The sequence below is a fragment of the Malurus melanocephalus genome, unplaced genomic scaffold (assembly GCF_030028575.1).
Source record: "Malurus melanocephalus ecotype Western Australia unplaced genomic scaffold, MMel_1.1 scaffold_120, whole genome shotgun sequence".
In the NCBI taxonomy this organism is placed as follows: Eukaryota; Metazoa; Chordata; class Aves; order Passeriformes; family Maluridae; genus Malurus; species Malurus melanocephalus.
The window spans coordinates 1,545,506-1,563,529 of NW_026623352.1; the positions used below are offsets into that span (position 1 = coordinate 1,545,506).

General features: G+C 51.1%; 1 protein-coding gene across 1 annotated transcript in view; it reads left to right on the plus strand.

The window, feature by feature from the left end:
• Positions 1-501: 501 nt before the first annotated feature.
• Positions 502-18,024, plus strand: part of NEXMIF (neurite extension and migration factor) — a 51,359-nt gene continuing 33,836 nt past the window's right edge. Inside the window, exon 1 of the mRNA XM_057370138.1 lies at positions 502-629. The gene's annotated coding sequence lies outside the window, so the exon portion shown is untranslated. The remainder of the gene's footprint in view (positions 630-18,024) is intronic.

The following is an 18,024-nucleotide window of genomic DNA, read 5'->3' on the forward strand; positions in this document are numbered from 1 at the left end:
CCCAGTATTTCCATCCTTCCCAATGCTCCCATCCTTCCCAGTGCCCCAGCCCTTCCCTGTGCTCCAGCCCTTCCCAGTGCATCCATCCTTCCCAGTGCTCCAGCCCTTCCCAGTGCTCCCATCCTTCCCAGTGCTCCCATCATTCCCAGTGCTCCCATCATTCCCAGTGCCCCAGCCCTTCCCAGTGCTCCAGCCCTTCCCAGCTGCCTCCTGGCCCTCCTGCACACCAGCAGCAGTCCCTCTGCTGCCGCTCAGGCTCTGGTTGTTAGCCCAGATTTCCCTTTTTTCCCTTCCATTTTAGCGACTGCTCTTTTTTCCCCCCTGCCRTATCACTGACAGCCGCGCTCTCCCTGACAGTTGTGATATTTGTATGTGTGCATAAAAACAGTAGGAAGCGTTTATGTAGGTGTCACTAATTTAATTTAATATAATCTGATCTGGATGTATAGGGGAGGGCTGTTCCACGCTGAAAATGCTTCTTTTTTCTTTTACAGTCTCCATCGTCATCAAATACAACTCCTGTCATTCTCCTCTCCCATTCACCTACCCAAAGACCAAATCTGGAAATAGTAACCAAAAGAGAAGCCCACGTCACACACAGAGCAGGGAAAGGTTGAAATAATTGAAGGGTAAGTGATCTTTTCCCCTCTTATTCTGTGTGTAAAGCTACAATGGGAAGTGCAAGGCTGTGTAAAGAAGCTGTTGAGTGCACACACAGCTGCTCTGTGTGCAAAGTGGAAAAAATGACTGAAATCCTGATTTGCTGATCRAAGAAAGGTGAGAAAGTGCCCAGGAGGGGCAGTTTGGAATGGTGGTGCTGGTTCTGCTCGCCCTGGATCATTGTCTGTTCCTGCCTGGGTGGAAGCAGAGGCTCTGCACAGCCTGGCATGGCTCGGGCTGATCTCAAGGAGCTTCCCAGCTGGGAGGGAGCCGGGATATCAGAGCCTCCTGCTGCTGAAGAGCTCTTGTGTCATTTCCTCCYTTCTTGCCCACTTCAAACCCCTCTCAGCTGGGGTGGGGAGCCGTGTGTGCGTGGGGCAGGATGTTTTGTCGTGCTCCTGCTCTCCCTGAGCCTTTCCTGGAGAGCGACCTGGGAGAGCCTGCGCCGGGATTTTCCGAAGGGAGGCGTGGATGGGGCTGGAGGARGAACAACCTGAGACCTCTCCTTGGAAATGTTTGCCTCAAGGCTTTCCTTTTGCTGCGAGGGGGGAGGATGAGATGGGAGGAGATAGAAAATCAGCTTTTGTGAAATTCAGAGCCCTGGCTGAAGCATTAGCAAGCTCCAAATGGTTGGGAATTCATTTTCCCACCCCATTCCCAGCTCTGGGCTTGCATATATTGTATTTCCACACATGTTCTCCTGTAGATGGACAGGATATGCCTCAGCTTGYATTCGAGAAGTTCTCTTTAAACATCTGGGTTTTCTGGTTTATTGCTGTTGTGGGTTTGTTGGTTTGTTTTTTTTTCTTTACGCCTGCAATGTTTGTTCATGCAAAATTCATATCTGGGAAGGGCATCTTAAATCCCTGCTACTGAGTCAAAAAGGGAAAGTATGGAAGTGAAAAGAGAGATTGTATCGTTTAAGAAATATGATTCATGAATTAATCCTCGTCTGCTCCACCATCTGTAGCATGTGTTTCAACACAGAAATCCTGGGTTATATCTCTTTAAAAAGCTTTCTCCTTGCTGACTGCCTGAGTTTGCTGCAGCTCTAATGAGGAATTTGCTGCTTTTGGTGGGTTTGATTCGCAGCCTGGGTGGGTTACCCCAACCTGTGTCCAGGCTGGAGGTCACTGGGGAGGGTGCAGAGCTCTGTGTTTTGGGGGTGCCAGCTCTCTGTGTGATGCCACGAGCCTGATGTGCAGGCAGAGCTTGTGCCCAACTGCYTTTGCTGTGGAATTGTGGCTGGATCTTCCCCTGGGATGGAGCAAGAGATGGGAAGCAGTGGCAGGAGGTGCAGGAACCCATCAAGATCCTGCTGAAATATAAGTGACTCTTTCTGAAGTGGGCTGGAGGGTGGTTTGGATTTGTGCTCCAGACAGTAAAGCACTGAGGTGGTTCCTGTTGTCTGTCTCCTGGTGATGTTTTGGTAATTTCTTTGTAGGTAAGGAGAAAGGGGAGGTGCCCCCAAAAAKAAGCTGCCACACTTTGTGCCTCCAGGAAAAACGGGGGATGAAGGGACACTGGGGCYTTTGGGGGTGCCCTTTTCCTGATTTGATTCTTTGAATTGTTTCCCAGGTTTTCACAGGAAACAACTTTCCTTTTTTACCATATTTCTCAGATTTCTGTTCCTGAAGCAGCACACCTGCTTTGCTGTTGGGCTCACACCTGAGGCATGTGAGCCCTTTTCATCGTTCCTGGACAGAGTCCTGAGCAGGACAGAGCTTCAATATTGCATTCACCACCAATCCCTTTCCTGAATCATTCCCATCCCGGCCCTGCTGCCTGGGATTTGGCCCGGAGTTCTCTCCCTTACCATCAGTGCCTCATGTGACACTGGTAAAAGCTCGGGTGTTTTTCCCGTGGTTCTGGAGGAGGATCCGAGGTGCTGGAGCTGGTGGCTGCTGGGTGGCCCCAGCCCGTGGCTCGGGGATGCTCCCACGTGTCCCCAGCCCCTCTGTGCTGCTGTGAGCCCAGCCCTGCCCAGCCCAGCTGCTGATGGATGGAGGTGCTGCAGGAGCCGAGTCTCACGGTGAAATATTGCGGCTTTATTGCCTTCCCATCCATCCTGCTTTCAYGCCTTTCTGCCTCCCTGACTCATTGCCACCCGGCCTCTGCTTGCAGCTCCTGTTTGCTCTGGGAACACCCTCTGGACGAGGCTGGAGCGTGGCAAAGCTCCGAGGCTTCCCATTGCCTTGGGAGCTGCTTTTTCAATTGAGCATCTAAAGCCGGGGTGGAAAAGAAAAATGCCTTTTGTCAGGAGCAGCAGTAAAGTGTTAAAAGGAAGAAGGATGTGGGGGATGCTCTGTCCTGTAGCAGGTGCTGAGCCCGTTGCAGTTTTTGGATGATCCCTCAGAAATGTTGTCCCATTCCCTCCATTATCACAAATTCCTTCCTGCCCCCTCACGGGGAACCCTTGGATGTGTGGTCCCTTCATGACACAAAAAGCCAACTCTGTGTTCACCTGAAATCCCAACACCACCATAAACAGCTGTGTCTGAAGGGGAAATGGTGTCAGCAGTGGTTCAGCAAATGTTCAGCCCCAACTGGGATTAGGCTGAAATATATCCCTGTGCCAGGGCAGCACTCAAAGGAGTGGCTGGAGGTTCAGATGGGATATTTGGGAAAGGTTCTTCTGTCYCCAGAGGGTGCTGGCACTGCCCAGGCTCCCCAGGGAATGGGCACAGCCCCGAGGCTGCACTGGGTCGGGGTGGGATTGTTGGGGGGTCTGTGYAGGGCCAGGAGGTGGATCAGTGAYCCTGTTGGTCCCTTCCAGCTCAGGATATTCYGTGATTCTGYGAATCATGGAATGGAAAATGCTCATGGGAATACAGGTCAGGAGGGCACCTGGCTCCCTGTCCATCCCACCCACATGGGCACTCCTGGATGTCCACAGCTTTTGCCAGTCATTTGCTTGTTCCTGGTTTGTCTTTACAATATTTTGCAATTTTGTACATTTTAATTGTTTCAGTCATTTTTGGTTGGTGAGAGTTTCTGAGCTTGTTTGCCACTCTTCGTCTGCTCTGTGCTTTAGTCTGGGAAACAGAGATGGTTTCCTGGGGCTGTCCTTCAAACCTCCCTCTCTGCCAGGTGTTGCTGCTCCCTCCTGTGCTGGCTGATGCTGGGGATCCCTTTCCCAAGGTGTCCATAAAACCAGGCTTGTGGATTTCGTGCCTGCAGAATGTCCTGTGCTTCCCTGCACGATCATTTAGTGAAATTTTTTGAGCATTTTTTGATCCTCCACAGAAGCTGTGCCAGTGAAAAAACCCAACAAAATCAACTAGAGGTAAAACGAATTCCATCATAAATGGAAAACAGAAGCAGTCCAGGCAATTCCTGTAGACAAAGGAATTTTAACCTTGATTAAAATCAGCAGTTTTTATTTAAAGAAAAAACAAAAAAGCCGTATTTATGCTCATCCTTACTTCACCACAGCTTGGGGTTGTAAATGAGGGGTCTGGTGGATCCCCCCAWGATCAGAGAGGGTYCCCTGGGGGGTGACAGTGCTGGTGRCAGWGGACACGTGACTTTTCCTCCASGGTTTCTCRTGGACAGCTCCAGGAGAAAAGAGAAGCCTTGATTCCCCATCAATTCTTTAGGACCCTGGTGAAACAGCTGCTTGTTTCTCCCAAACAATTATGCCAAGACGGAAATTGGCTGGCGTCTGTGCGGACTTTCTGGATGGGGAAAATTAAACAGCAATAGCTGGAAAAATAATACGGGCTATGAGATAATAGATGCCTGAGGGATAAAATTAAGCAGTATTTTACAACGAAGGAAGAGGGTTTGGCAATAAATAGTTTGCCTTTGACTTCCTTTTGTTTGCCAGAGGACTGGCGGTGGTTGGGAGAGGTTGTCCTGGGATGCGGTTTCCAGGCAGATGTGGGAAAGCAGGGAAGGTGTGGGGGGTTTTCAGTCCCTCCCATGAGGTTGGTGCCAGGGCCAGGGTGCAGCTCACACTGCCAGCGTGTTGGCTGTGACAGGGATGTGACACTGGGGCTGCTGTGGGGACAGCRAGGTTCACCCAGCAAAATGGGAATAGGATCAGGTTTTAGTGCCATAGGGAGCTCGGGAAGGAGAGGTGGCAGGTTCAGCACCCTGGCAGGGTCTGAGGGGAGGTGATTCCCATTTTCCCTGTGTGCTGTGCTGTGCTGTGCAGAAGCCCCTTCCCAGTAAAGCCACAGCAGTGGGATTTGGATTTATTCCTCCATCTCTCCATAAATGCTTTGCTGTAACAGCTCCCCGAGCACCTGGCTAAGGAGGTCATTTGGAAATGCTGCCTTCTCCAGCTCAGGTGCCTCAGCCACCATCCTCTCCCAGCTGAGCATGGAGAATGTGCCCCGGTGGGCTGGGAAAATGCTTTGGTTGCCTCCTGGTGCCAGTGGGAAACATCCCGGGGAGTGCAGGGCACCGTCATGGGCAGGGCTTGTTCTCTCCAGTCTGCAGGAAATAAAAGCCCAGTTCAAACAGGGCTGTGAACCCTAATCCCACCTTTCCAGGGATGCRTTTGGGTGCAGCAGGTTGAGATTTGAGTGCCTTAAGCCAGGCCAGCTGCTGAGAGCTTTTAATTTCCCAAACCTCATGGGAAGCCTCTGTGCCAGGTGGGGAGATTTCCTCAGCATGGACGGGTCTGGGGACAGTCCCAAGGTGCAGAGTCCTGTCCATSCCCCGGAGCTCAGTGGGATCTGGGAACGCTCAGCACCTYGTGCATCCAAAAGGGAGTCATTAARTCGCTGTGCATTAAGAGTCTGTTTTTATTCATGGAGTGTAATGTGATTCATTTGCCCTTTTGCTCTCGTGGTGAGAAGGCCGTCATCTCGTATGCATCGCTGGCTGCAGGCACAGCTCTGCTCAGTTATTATTTTTAGGGTTTTTGGCTGGGAGGGAACAGAATTTTCATCCTGAGCTGAGTGGCCACAAAAACAGTGCCTTGGTTGGGAGCGTTCAGCAGAGCTCAGCTCTCCCTCTGCAAACCTCCCACTGAGGATCCTTCATCCTGCTCCAGCCCCTCATCCAGGGCAGTTCTGGAGCCTCTGCAGCTCATCTAGAGCAGTTCTGGAGCCCCTGCAGCTCATCCAGAGTGATGCTGGGGCCCCTGCCCCTCATCCAGAGTGATGCTGGGGCCCCTATTCCTCATCCAGGGCAGTGCTGGAGCCCCTGCCCCTCATCCAGAGCAGTTCTGGAGCCCCTGTTCCCCATCCAGAGCAGTTCTGGAGCCCCTGTTCCTCATCCAGAGCAGTCCTGGAGCCCCTGTTCCTCATTCAGAGCAGTTTTGGAGCCCCTGTTCCTCATCCAGAGCAGTTCTGAAGCCCCTGTTCCTCATCCAGGGCAGTTCTGGAGCCCCTGTCCCTCATCCAGAGCAGTTCTGGAGCCCCTGTTCCTCATCCAGAGCATCTCTGGAGCCCCTGTTCCTCATCCAGAGCATCTCTGGAGCCCCTGCCCCTCATCCAGAGCAGCTCTGGAGCCCCTGTTCCTCATCCAGAGCAGTTGTGGAGCCCCTGTTCCTCATCCAGAGCAGTTCTGGAGCCCCTGTTCCTCATCCAGGGTGGTGCTGGAGGCAGGAGGGACACCCTGGGGGAGCAGCATCCTTGGGTGTCCCAGTGACACCCAGTCCCCACCAGCTCCTTGCCCAGGGGAATTTAAGCTGTTTACTGGGAAACCCAAGCCTCAGGCTCGTGGRTGTGGCACAGGACCCTGCTGAGAGGTGGAGGGATGTCGATGAGACCCCGCTCTGCCTGATGGACTGGTGGAAAACAGGTGAAGGACACTGTGGGTGCTCACTGCTGCAGATCACTCGGTGCAGAAATTAATCCTCRGACTTTAAGGAAGAGTCACAAGCAGGGTAAGAGCACAGGATACAAAAAGATGGACAAAAAGCGATTTTTTTAGAATGTTAGCATGGGAAGCATCAGTTAAGCCACTAATTCCAAAAGAACAATGAGTAAACCAGTCGGAGTCACTGCAGTGGGACAGGCCCGGAGCAGTTCAGCTCCTCATGGTGGAGCTCCACCTGCAAAACAAGAAATGAGGAATTCSCTCCCAACCCTGACCAGCATGGCCAGCCCTTTTAACTCCCAAAACTCTGCACTCTGTCCTGCTGTCAGGTTCCAAGGGGTCACCCTGYGTGGCCCAGTGACGGTCTCAAAGTCCTCGGGTGACCCTGGGTTTCTGATGCTGCGGGGTCACAGTATGGGTGAAAATCAGTGAGATTTTAGAAGCAAAGGGGAGGAGGAGGAGACTAAACTCCATGTATTTCTTTCCTTTTTTGCCTTTTCCTTTTCTTTTTTTTTGTTTTCTTCCTCCCGTGCAGTTCAGAGCCCAAATCCGTGCTGGGAAGCACCCACAGGAAGCAACATCTGAGGCACAGGCAAGGGACAAGGCACAAACCGGGTGCTTAAATTGATTATTTACTTGCACTTTGCTGATGGGGAGGCRTAAAAGAGGGTCAGGTGTGGATAGAGATAAGGGGATAGGGCTTTCAGGAGAGCTTGGAGCCGGGAGCAGTTTGRGAAGGGGAGGTTTGGGCAGACAAAAGCGGTGGAAGCAGCGAGGCAACGCCGCCGACCTTCTCCGCTCTTTGTTTGCAAGAAATGCACAAATCGCTGCTGATGCTGCTGAGTGCTTTCCTGCTGCTTTGTGGCTCGATTTGGAGCTGCAGCCATTCCGAGCCCGGTTCCCGACTTCCAAAAAAACCCCGAAACAACCAAACAAATCCGGGCCGAGGAATTGGGATCGTCCCCTCAGCCGTGCCCACCGGACCGGGTCACCAACACCTTCACCTGGCATCAACCTGAGATCCTGGGTGGGTTTGGTACAGATCAACGCCTTTTGGAGAGTTCTAGAAAGGTCACAGACAGAAAGGAGGCTCTAATAGCAGTGCAGCATCCAGCTGGCTGCGTTGGGTTTCATTTTACTGCCATAGTAACACCAGGAGCCTCAGTGTCAGCGCCGTGCTCACTGAGTGCCGGTCCCCCCCTCTTTTTGTCGAGAGATGAGCCCATGAGAAGGTATTTTCTTCCTGAAGAATTTCTCCGAGGCAGTAATGGGCTTTTTGGAGGGTTTGGTCCTCGTACCCGGAGATGTAAGGTGGGTGATTTACAAGGCACTGTGCAAATGCCAAATTGTTAGGCAGAGCTGCTGCTGATTTAGAAGGCAGTTAAAGCTCTGAATGTGCCAAGTGCCAGTAGAGTGTTTCTACAGATGGAATAACTGGAAATATTGGAGAGATTCCAAAGGTTTAATCAAATTCAACCAGGTTTTTTTTCCCCTTTTTCTTTTTCCTTTTTTTTTTTTTTTTCCTCCTAAACTGCAGAATTCTCTGAGGGATGCGGGTTGCAATAGTAGATTATTCCATTGCCTTTAGTACCGTGGGGGAGATTTTCACAGATGAGCATGAAGGAAACACACGAGACTTTGAAGCAAACACWCGAGTGGCTCCATCAACCAGGGCTGCAGCAGCAAATACTGGACCAGGGCAGGGAACATCCCAGATATCCTGGATGAGTTTGTGGGTTTGCAGTCAGGCAGCACAAAGGGGAGTGGCAGCCACAGTGTCCCTGTCCAGTTGTGCCGGACCCAGGCGGGTTTTGGGGGTTCTGGGTGTGCTCCCCGTGCTCTCACGTGGGACACACGTGTTTGTGCACAGATGCCCACCTTCCCCTAGCCCTGCTGACAGCCTTTCCAAGGCTTCTTGTTCAGCCAGACCATATGTGCTTGGGCACRGAGCTGCTGGGATGTGGAAAGAGCAGCGCGTTATCCTCGGGCTGCGAACGCCATCGGGAGCAATTCCCGGTGAATTCTGACATCCAGAGCTCCCAGCCTTCCCAGGCGATTCCTCCCCTCGTTTATCAAAACCAGGCTCCCACAAGCCTTTGTTCTGTCCCCAAACCAGCTCTGGAATGTTCACCCAAAGCACGGATGAAGGCCAGCAGGGAGAGCGAACGTGGTGTCTGCAGGTGAAGCTTTGCTGCTGAGTCCATGTGGCACCAAGCTGGGGAAGGGGCTGGACATTTTTCCATGGGTTTTCCTTCGTTGGTACAGAAAATGGAGAGCCCATCCCCATTTCTGGCAGAAGGATTTTGTTTGGGGGTGAGGTGGCAGGGCCAGGAGCCCCTCAGGGTGTGGCTGGGAGGATGGGCTGTCCCAGGAGCGATGCTGGGTCAGGGTTTTTTCAGCAGCATTTTTGGGTTTGATTGGATCCATTAATTGTTATTTATTAATTTTTGTAAGAGGAGAAGGGTTTCCTGCTTTTTTTGGAGTGTTTGGCATTGATGCTCCCCGGAGCTGGGGACCATCCCTCCGAGGCCCCACCATACCCCTGGCACGGACCCTGCCTGGCCCTGTKCAGGGTTTCTCATGGAATAAATCACTCCAAAGCCGTTTGCCTGGGTGCCACAGGCTGCTGCTCCAGCTTTCCTGCCCCACCTCCGCCCTGCCATCGATCCAGCCTGCTCCCTGCGTGCTGCAGTCAGGGCCGCCTCTGCCGCTGCGCACAAATCGCCTTCAAATTGAATTGGTTAAAACCATTTTATAAACATTCCCTCCCCTTCCCCATCTTGGCCACTGCGCCAGCCAGAGCTGGAGCTTTCCTGTGATTTTATCTGGTTGAAGGATGGGGGAAAAGTCCCAATTTTGTGCAGATGTTTGTGTGGGTTTTTTTTAAAATTAAAGTCAGTGTAGAAATGAAAACTGAGATGATGATAGGAGTCAGGTCCCTGAAGAAGCTGTTGTCTGTGGATCTGTGTCATAGGGGGTGTATCCTGCTCAGAGGGTGTCCTGGTGTGCCTCRGCCTCTCCTGGCTTTGCAGGGWTTGGGATTCACTCYGTGCCATGTGCCACCAGCCCYTCTGAGATGGGGCACCAGGATCRCWGTTCTCCTGCTGCCGTGGTTGTGCCCTGRCCAGAGGCACTTTGGAAGCGTGGAGCTGTGATATTTTGGAGGTGTTTAGCTGGTGTGACACCCCAGGGTCCAGCACTGATGATGGATTTTGGAGCACATCACCCCAAAGCACCTGGGGATGGCAGGGAGGGGCTGAGCCCATTCACCTCCCAGAGCTGGGGAGATGAGGTGGCTGCAGGAGCACYCTGAGCAGTGACACAGAAACTCCAGATCAGGCACACCCCCATGCCCAAAAGCTTTTGTAAGGACTGGGGAAGGAATGCTTGGAAATAAGGAATGTTTTTGCGGGTAGTTGTGAGTGTGGGGAGCACTGTGCCACCTCCTGTGCAAACACACCKWMGGTGTGTTTGCACAGGAGGTGGCACAGTGCTCCCCACAGCTGTTGATGTGCCATTGTCACTCCAAATTCCTTGTCACTCCACGCTCTGCCAAGGGCCCTTGTGCCGCAGCGTTTTTCTCGAGTGCTGCTATATCAGGATTCAGCCATCTCCTCCTGAGATCATCTGCACCCAGGGARGCTCTGAGGGTGCAGAAGGGACATGAGCTCTCTGTGGGGCCAGCTCGGGGTGGGACATGCTGGGATGTTCCTTGTGGGGTGACCCAGCCCAGCGTGACCATCTGTCTGAGGAGGTGCTGAGGACCTCAGCCTTCTGAGCCAGCTCACAAATCCTTGTGGAAATCTGCCTGAATTCAGTCTTTTCCTAGGATTCCTCCTTCCTGCCCTTGGCCCTTGGCCGTTCTCTGCTCTGGAACACCCCTGTGGGATATCCTGGCTGGGTTTTCCCTATGCTTTCCAGTTTCTTTGTGTGTTACTGCAGGTGGTTTGAAGAAGCCCCTGCAGGAATATCTTCCATGACTGCAGATCTTCTCTCACACCTTGCCTGCAGGAGGTGATGGTGTGAAAGGACAGCAGACACGTCTGGCATCGTGGAGCCTCACTGTGCCCCCACCCTGGGATTCTGTGCCTGCTCTGACCCTCCACACTTCTCTGCTGATGGCAAACATGGTGCTGCTGCATCCAAGGAATTTTGGGTTTTGTCATGACATCTGTAGTTGTTTCTTCTTCATGTATTTCACATAAATAATGATTATATTAAATTACTGGTAATGCCCTGGCCTGGAGAAGCTGTGGCTGCCCCTGGATCCCTGGCAGTGTCCAAGGCCAGGCTGGACATTGGGGCTGGGAGCAGCCTGGGATGSTGGAAKGTGTCCCTGCCCAYGGCAGGGGGATGGAATGAGATGATCCTGAAGKTYCCTGCCACCCCAAACCATTCAGTGAGCATTTCTGACAGCCCTGAAGCTCAGCCAGAGCCCTCAATGCCGGCGGTGCAAATTCATTCGCACATTWTAGTTCAGACAGGGCCACCTTCAAGTGCAGACAGCGATCTCAGTTTCTGCTGAGGTGTTGTCACTGCTGCTGCAGTGCCAGGCTGGAGGTGGCCGTGCTGCTGGTGCCTGGGTCAGCCTCAGGGCAGGCTCAGCAATAAATCATCCATCAGGAGATCCTTGCTTTCCTCCTGCTCTGGGGCCGGATCCGAGCGAGAGGGGAGGTGCTGCTGCCATCATGGTGTGGTCCCTGCYCTGCTCCTCACCCTCAAACCCTCCMTTTGCATCTGTTTTGAAAYGTTRTCACCCCTGGAGCCTGATTTKAATCTCTTCTCCCACAAAAAAGAGAAGGAAATGTGCAAGGACAGTGCTGTGTGTCCGTGTTTCACAGTGCTGATCTCCTGTGCCCCCATCCCAGAGCTGCTCAGGTTTRCATGGCTGTGTCACCCTGTCCTTGCTGGGGAGGACAGGACAGGACAGGGAGTGACAGGAGGGACAGCCTGGAACCCCTCACCTGAGGGACCTCTAAACCCAGGCGAACTGAGTGCTCCTCGTTGAGATTTTCAAAGGAAAAAGACTGAATCCCGCCCCAAAATGAGATTCTAAACCAGAATCTTCTCTGCTGGGGTGAGTGCCCTAAAGAACAAGGTTTTGAGGCTCTCTCTCAGGTTTTCCTCATTTTTACAAATGGAACAGAGCATTTCTTTCCAAGAGAGAAACAGACAMAATGTGAAGTGTTTCCCCCACTCAGTACTGATCTTTTTGTCAGCTCCTGGAGGTTGTGCCCCTGCCTTGGATCTGCCAGGGCGGTGCTGGGGTGTCCCTGGAGCCATCAGCCACCCCCTGGGACCTGGTCCTGTCCTTCCCTCCTGCCCTTCCCTCCTGCCCTTCCCTCCTGCCCTTCCCCTTCCCACAGCACCCCGGGCTCTTGGCCAGACAAGGAATTTTAATATTCAGGAAGTTGGGAAGTTTAACTGTCCTTGGTCTAATTAGTTCCTGAAGCACAGGGGAGCTCAGATCACGGTTCAAATGGCTGTAATTTGAGTGAACTCCAGACAATAGGAGGGGATTAAGTAGCAAAATTGTGTCTATTACTTTGGCCAAAAAAAAAGAAAAAAAACTGATTCAATTTGAGTAGAATATGTAATTTTCTGACCACGAGGGTTAGGTGTGAACGTGGGTTTGGCAGAGTTCATCATTTGTGAGGCTGCACTGAGAGTTCTTCACATTCTGTGGTCTGAGATCACGGCTGGAAGTGGAGCATGACTTTCTGGAAATTCTCCTCCGAGCAAATAATGGCCTCGACAAAGAGGTGACTGGGGACGATTTAATTGCTTATTTTTGTAGGAGGTCCTCTGGTCTTCAATCCTGTGGATATCTGTAAAATTTTGGGGGTGGCTTTCCTCAGAAAGGGGACCTGCCAGTGCCTTCCTTTTCCCTGAAGCTTCCCTGAAAGGGCTCCATCTCCAGGGCTCCATCCCCTCCCCAGGACGGGGTGGAAACACAAAGCCCCAAACACCCAGGGGATTCAAAATAATGGGATCTGGAGTGAAAGCCTTTGCTTTTTTCTCATTCTCTCTTGGCAGCAGATGTTGGAATCCAGGTGTTCTGCATGGAGTGGGCTGCAACAGCCACAGCCTTGCATCCCTGGGAGCCCTAAGTGGTGTTTTTATGCTTTTAGTGGCATTGTGCAAGGCATGGCTGAGGGACAAAATCATTCTTTGCCTATCTGGGATGGGGAAATGGTGTATTTTATCTTTTTTTTTTTTTCTTATTTAATATTGTGTGCCTGCATCTGTTGCGATGGGGGAAAAACAATGCTAATTGGAACATTTGAAGGGGTTTGAAATAAATGAGAACAAACATTAGCAGGCTGAGAAATTTAAARGGAATTTGGTCAAAATGCTAGCGGCACTTTTAGTCAAAATATCTGAGTTTAAGGGCTTTCAGGAGTGGTTTCAGTTGGCTTAAACCTGAGCATGGTGAGAATAAAAGGCCTTTAATGCTGATTTCTGCGTTAGCTGAGCTTGCAGGGTGGTGTGAGAGCGTGGATAGGATCATGGGATCATTTAGGCTGGAAATTTAAGATCTTTGAGTCCAGTCAGTCCCCCAGCGCTGCCAAGGCCACCACTCACCCATGTCCCCAGTGCCACATCCCCATGGCTTTAAATCCCTCCAGGGGTGGGGACTCCACCCCTGCCCTGGGCAGCTGTGCCAGGGCTGGACAAACCTTCAGTGAAGAAATTTTCCCGATATCCAACCTAAACCTCCCCTGGCACACCCTGAGGGCAGGGTTTTCCTGCTGCTGCCTTTGTTTTCCTGTAAAGAAATCAGGGAAATAATGCAGCCAGACCACCCAGGTTTGTCCTTTCTGGCTGTGCCATCGATGTCTGTGACCTGGGGGGGTTGATGAGGTGTTGGATCAGCAGATCCCTGCTGGATCCAGGTCCTTCCCATGCCAACCAGGCTTCCAGGGAGCATCAAATAGGGYCCTTTCCCATTAAATAGGTACCCAAAAAAAGGACCCCATGGGCCCTTACCCATTGAATAGATACTCGTGCTGCAGTGGGGGTTGTGCTGAGAGGTACCAGGGAGCTGTGGTTGCATTTTCTGCATGGATTAAGAGGTTCCTGCATGGCAATATTTAGGATTTACAAAGCTTTTGGGTGAGGATTTGCTGTGCAGGGCAGAGGGACACAGAAACACCATAATGTTGCCTCCAGCCTCCTTTGAACTCTGGGCAGAGGTCGTGTTTGCTGCTGATTTTTTTTAGTTTTGGCTTATTCCTTCAAGTCTGCCCTTTTTTCCCCCTCTAACCCGAATACTTGTGCTTGCTTGTGCATCTTTAAACCAACCAGAGAACGATGCATTGGCTCCACCAATATTTCATTTATTCCTCGTGTCGACTTCTTTGCTTGAAAGCCTCTCAGTAGACAAGGGGTTAAACAGCATCCTCATGGTTCTTCCAGTTACCCCATCAGGACTGTTTAAAAATTAGCTTCTCCCCACTTACTGCACTATAATTAGGATACAGGAGTTGTGGGGAATGATTTCACAAAGTGACTTGGTGTACTCGCCCGTGCACCCCAGGGAGCCAGGCAATTATGCATACATAATTCCACTCTTTGAATATTTTCTCTTTCTCTGCATAATTTCTCTCTATTCATCTTTCCAGTGTCCTTCTGAGATAAACTTAGAAGTCTCAGCTTTCAGAATTTAAAAAAAGATCCTGTGCCTGCCATGTGCACTATTTGCATTTAAACCAGCAGCCGGGCTGGGTGGAGGGGAGAGGAGGGCACGGAGCCCAGCCAGGGAAGCAGGAGAAGCCCTTCAGCACATCCAGGGGATGGGGAAGGATCAGAGACAGGCAGGGGAGCACAGAATGGAATCATGGAATTGTTTAGGATGGGAAAGTCCCCAAAAATCGAGTGCAGCCACTCCCCCAGCACTGCTGAGGCCACCACTGACCAATGTCCCCAAGTGCCACATCCACATGGCTGTGAAATCCCTSCAGGGCTGGGCACCACAACTGTGCCAGGGCTGGACAGCCCTGTCCTTGAAGAAATTCATCCTAAAATCCAGTCTAAACCTCAACAAAAGGTTAAGGCTTTGAGCAGCCTGGTCTAGTGACAGCTGCCCCTGCTCACAGCAGGTTGAGATGATTTTTAGGAGGTTCCCTCCAGGGATATTTYGGGGCTGCCCCTTTCTGGGGTGTGTTGTGGTTCTCGTGCCCTGTGTGTGGTGCTCTCAGGGAATTCACTGCAGCCTGGCAGGGGAACACGAGTGACTGCAGCATCCTTCCCCTGCCCCAGTCCGTTTATCTCCATAAACTCGCTGTTGACATGATGCAATTTCTCCCGGCTGCAGTGTAGCTGTAGAACAGCAAAGTTGTGATAAAAGACAACTTGTTGAAGGGATTCTTTGTCATGCTCAYGATTCATCTACAATTCCTTTTTTTCCCTGGCCAGGAGTGTGGTGGTGCTTTGCAATTATCCCTGTATTTGATGTCTGTACCTTCTTTTCTCCCCCCTTCTCTTTCTTCCCAATTCAAGTTCCCCATTCATTCTCTCTTCCTTTTAGCTCCTTCTCCCTTTTTTTTTTATTTTATCCACCACCTTCTCAAGGCACTGAAGCTGTAACTGCTTTACTGTGGTCTGAGGAAAAGCCACTGTTGTACTTCCCGAAGAAAGCTCATTGTGTAGTGCCGTGAAAAACGGTTTAAACAACACAAGGGAATAAAGGCACCACATTTCTCTGAAAGTTTGGCTTTTCTTTTCTTTSCCTTTCTTACTTTTTTATTTTTGAAGGAATAATACATAAGCTGCTAGGAGAGGGCAGAAATGTCTCCTGCTTCTCTCTAGTYGTGCCTGGCAGGCTGTGAAATTCTAAGGAAACCCACGTTTTACAYGGGAGCTTGAAAGCTGGACACCCCACCTCCAAACCTTTGCTGTTCTCAGCGTTATCCTCATAAGCCTAACAARAAAAAAAAAATCCTCAGATTGTTCCCAAACAGCACAGAATCAAAGCTGACAAGGCAGGAGTGTAATTACTTGCTTTCTTTTTTGGTGCCAGTTTATTGCAATCTTATGTAAGGCACTCCAGCACGTTCAAAGGGGCTTTTGAGCAGTGAGAGCTCAGTTCTGCCACTCTCAGCAGAGTTACTGGGGGCTGGCAGCAGGACAGGGATGGGTTTGGATCCTGGTGCCAGCTCTGTGCCAGAGCCATCCCTGCTGGACCCATCCCTGCTGGATCCCTGTCAGCCCCACAGCCCCTGGTCCATCCTCACCCCCGGGTGCACCCATCCCTTCCTCACCAAAAAGGCTTTGAGGCATCATTTTAAATATCTTTATTTCTTTCTTTATGTGGATGTGGCTTTTTAAATTATTTGAAGTTACATATTCATATTATATTTTTTATATATCTGTACATATTTTATATTTTCTATATAGTACATTTTATATATTTATTACATATTTATTTATATGATGTGTTTAGCAGTTACATAAAGTTAATGATACCTTAAGGGAATTAACGGGGTAATTATTGTTATGACTGTTATTACTGCTGTTAGCATCATCATCCCTGTTCTTTTCCCTCATCATCATTGCCATCWTCACCATCATTCCTGGTTTTTCCCTGCTGGTAGAATCTCTCCCAGCTCTGTTCCTGGGGTGCTGAGGAGTGATCCCTGTCTGTTTTAGGGTCAGGGGGTGCAGGGCAGTGCTGCCTCCTGGTTTAACATCCCCATTTGTACCCACAGGGATTGCCCCAGGCAGCCTGGTCCTCTGCCACGGTGCTGCGAGGGGAAAAAGAGGGAAAGAGGGAATTTTGTCAGCTCTTCCCACCTCTGCTCAGCATGGCCACCGTGGCATCGCATTGTTTAAATAAAAGGAATTTAAAATTTTGGTTCTCTTTTTACCACTGATGGGGACAGTGAATATCCACCCATTCCACTTCAAGTTTTGTCACTTTTCCAGTGTTTTCTGTGCCACTCCTGCAGCTGAGGGAGCTGGAAAGGGGCTCAGCCTGGAGCAAAGGAGGCTCCGGGGGGACCTTGTGGCTCTGCACAACTCCCTGACAGGAGGGGACAGCCGGGGGGGTCGGGCTCTGCTCCAGGGAACAGGGACAGGAGGAGAGGGAACGGCCTCAGGCTGGGCCAGGGGAGGGACAGGGGGGATGTTAAGGAAAGTTTCTTCATGGAAAGTGTTGTCCAACCCTGGCACAGCTGCCCAGGGCAGGGCTGGAATCATTGTCCCTGAGGTGATGTAAAAGCTGTGGCACTTGGGGACATGGGGCAGTGGTGGCCTTGGCAGTGCTGTGGGAATGATTGGGCTCTAAGATTTTAGAGGGCTTTTCCTTTCTCACTGATTCCATGGTTCTCTGATTTTACAGCTTCAAACAATGATGCAAATTCAGTGCAACTTAAACACAGAAGAGAGAAGTTCAAACAAAATAGCTCTTTAATTGAAGCTAATAAAGAGGAAATGTTKATTCTGCTCCTATCTGTGTTGTGCTTCTCTTCTGCCTGAAGCTGCACCCAAATCTACTTGTGTTTCCATGTGAACATTTATTCCTATTTCTATTTGTGCTCTGCTTCCCCAAAACACAGGCAGGGTGCAAGGGCAGGAATGTTCCTGCCTGGAAAAGCCACTTTCRTGGCATGAAATGCAAATGTTGTTTTGTTTCCAGTGGTGATTATTTCAGTGATAACACCCAGAAGGAAAGTCACCCCTGGTCCCTGCGGTGTGTGAGTGTCAGCTTTAAAGGGAGGAGCAGAAAATTGGGAAATGCTGGAGAGTKTGTGGCTTGGAAGGGAGGAAAGCCAAGATTTTCTGCAGTCTCAGCCATCTCTGTCACCAGCCCATGGAGCAGGTGACAGACACTGCCCCGCAGCCACAGAAGTGTTGTCAGGATCTCACCTGCTCAGAGACACTGTGAGCTGGATGTCTGTCATTGCTCCTGTACTTCCTTCTGCATTTAATCATGGATTCTCCAGAAGAACTCTGGGAACGGCTGAGACCGACTCGTCCTGGTGAAGAATAATTTTAGATCAACAGGCCCAAGTAGCTGAAGTTGGGATTTGAGATCCCAGGCATAGCATCCACGGACTCACCAGCTGATGGGTTGGAACATCCYRAGGGGTTTGGAGATCCCAAAGGGTTTGAGGATCCTGAAGGGTTTGGAGATTCTGAGGGGTTTGGGGATCCTGAGGGGTTTGGAGATCCCAAGGGGTTTGGAGATCCTGAGGGGTTTGGACATCCCGAGGGGTTTGGAGATCCCAAGGGGTTTGGAGATCCTGAGGGGTTTGGAGATCCCAAGGGGTTTGGGGATCCCGAGGGGTTTGGAGATCCTGAGGGGTTTGGAGATCCCAAGGGGTTTGGGGATCCCGAGGGGTTTGGGGATCCCGAGGGGAAGCTCCGCCTGAGGCCGAGGAGGTGCTGGGGACACAGAGAGCATGGCTGAGCTGGTGACACACGTGTGGCTCACACACTGGAGCTGCTCTGGCCAGGCTCACCCAGAACTGCCAGCCTGGGCTCCAGGGAGGGCTGGGGAAGCTGCATCTTGGCAGGCAGGGGCTGGTGACAGATGCTTACTCTTTGTTTTTCCCGGTATAAATACGGCCGGGTTTTTGGAGGTTG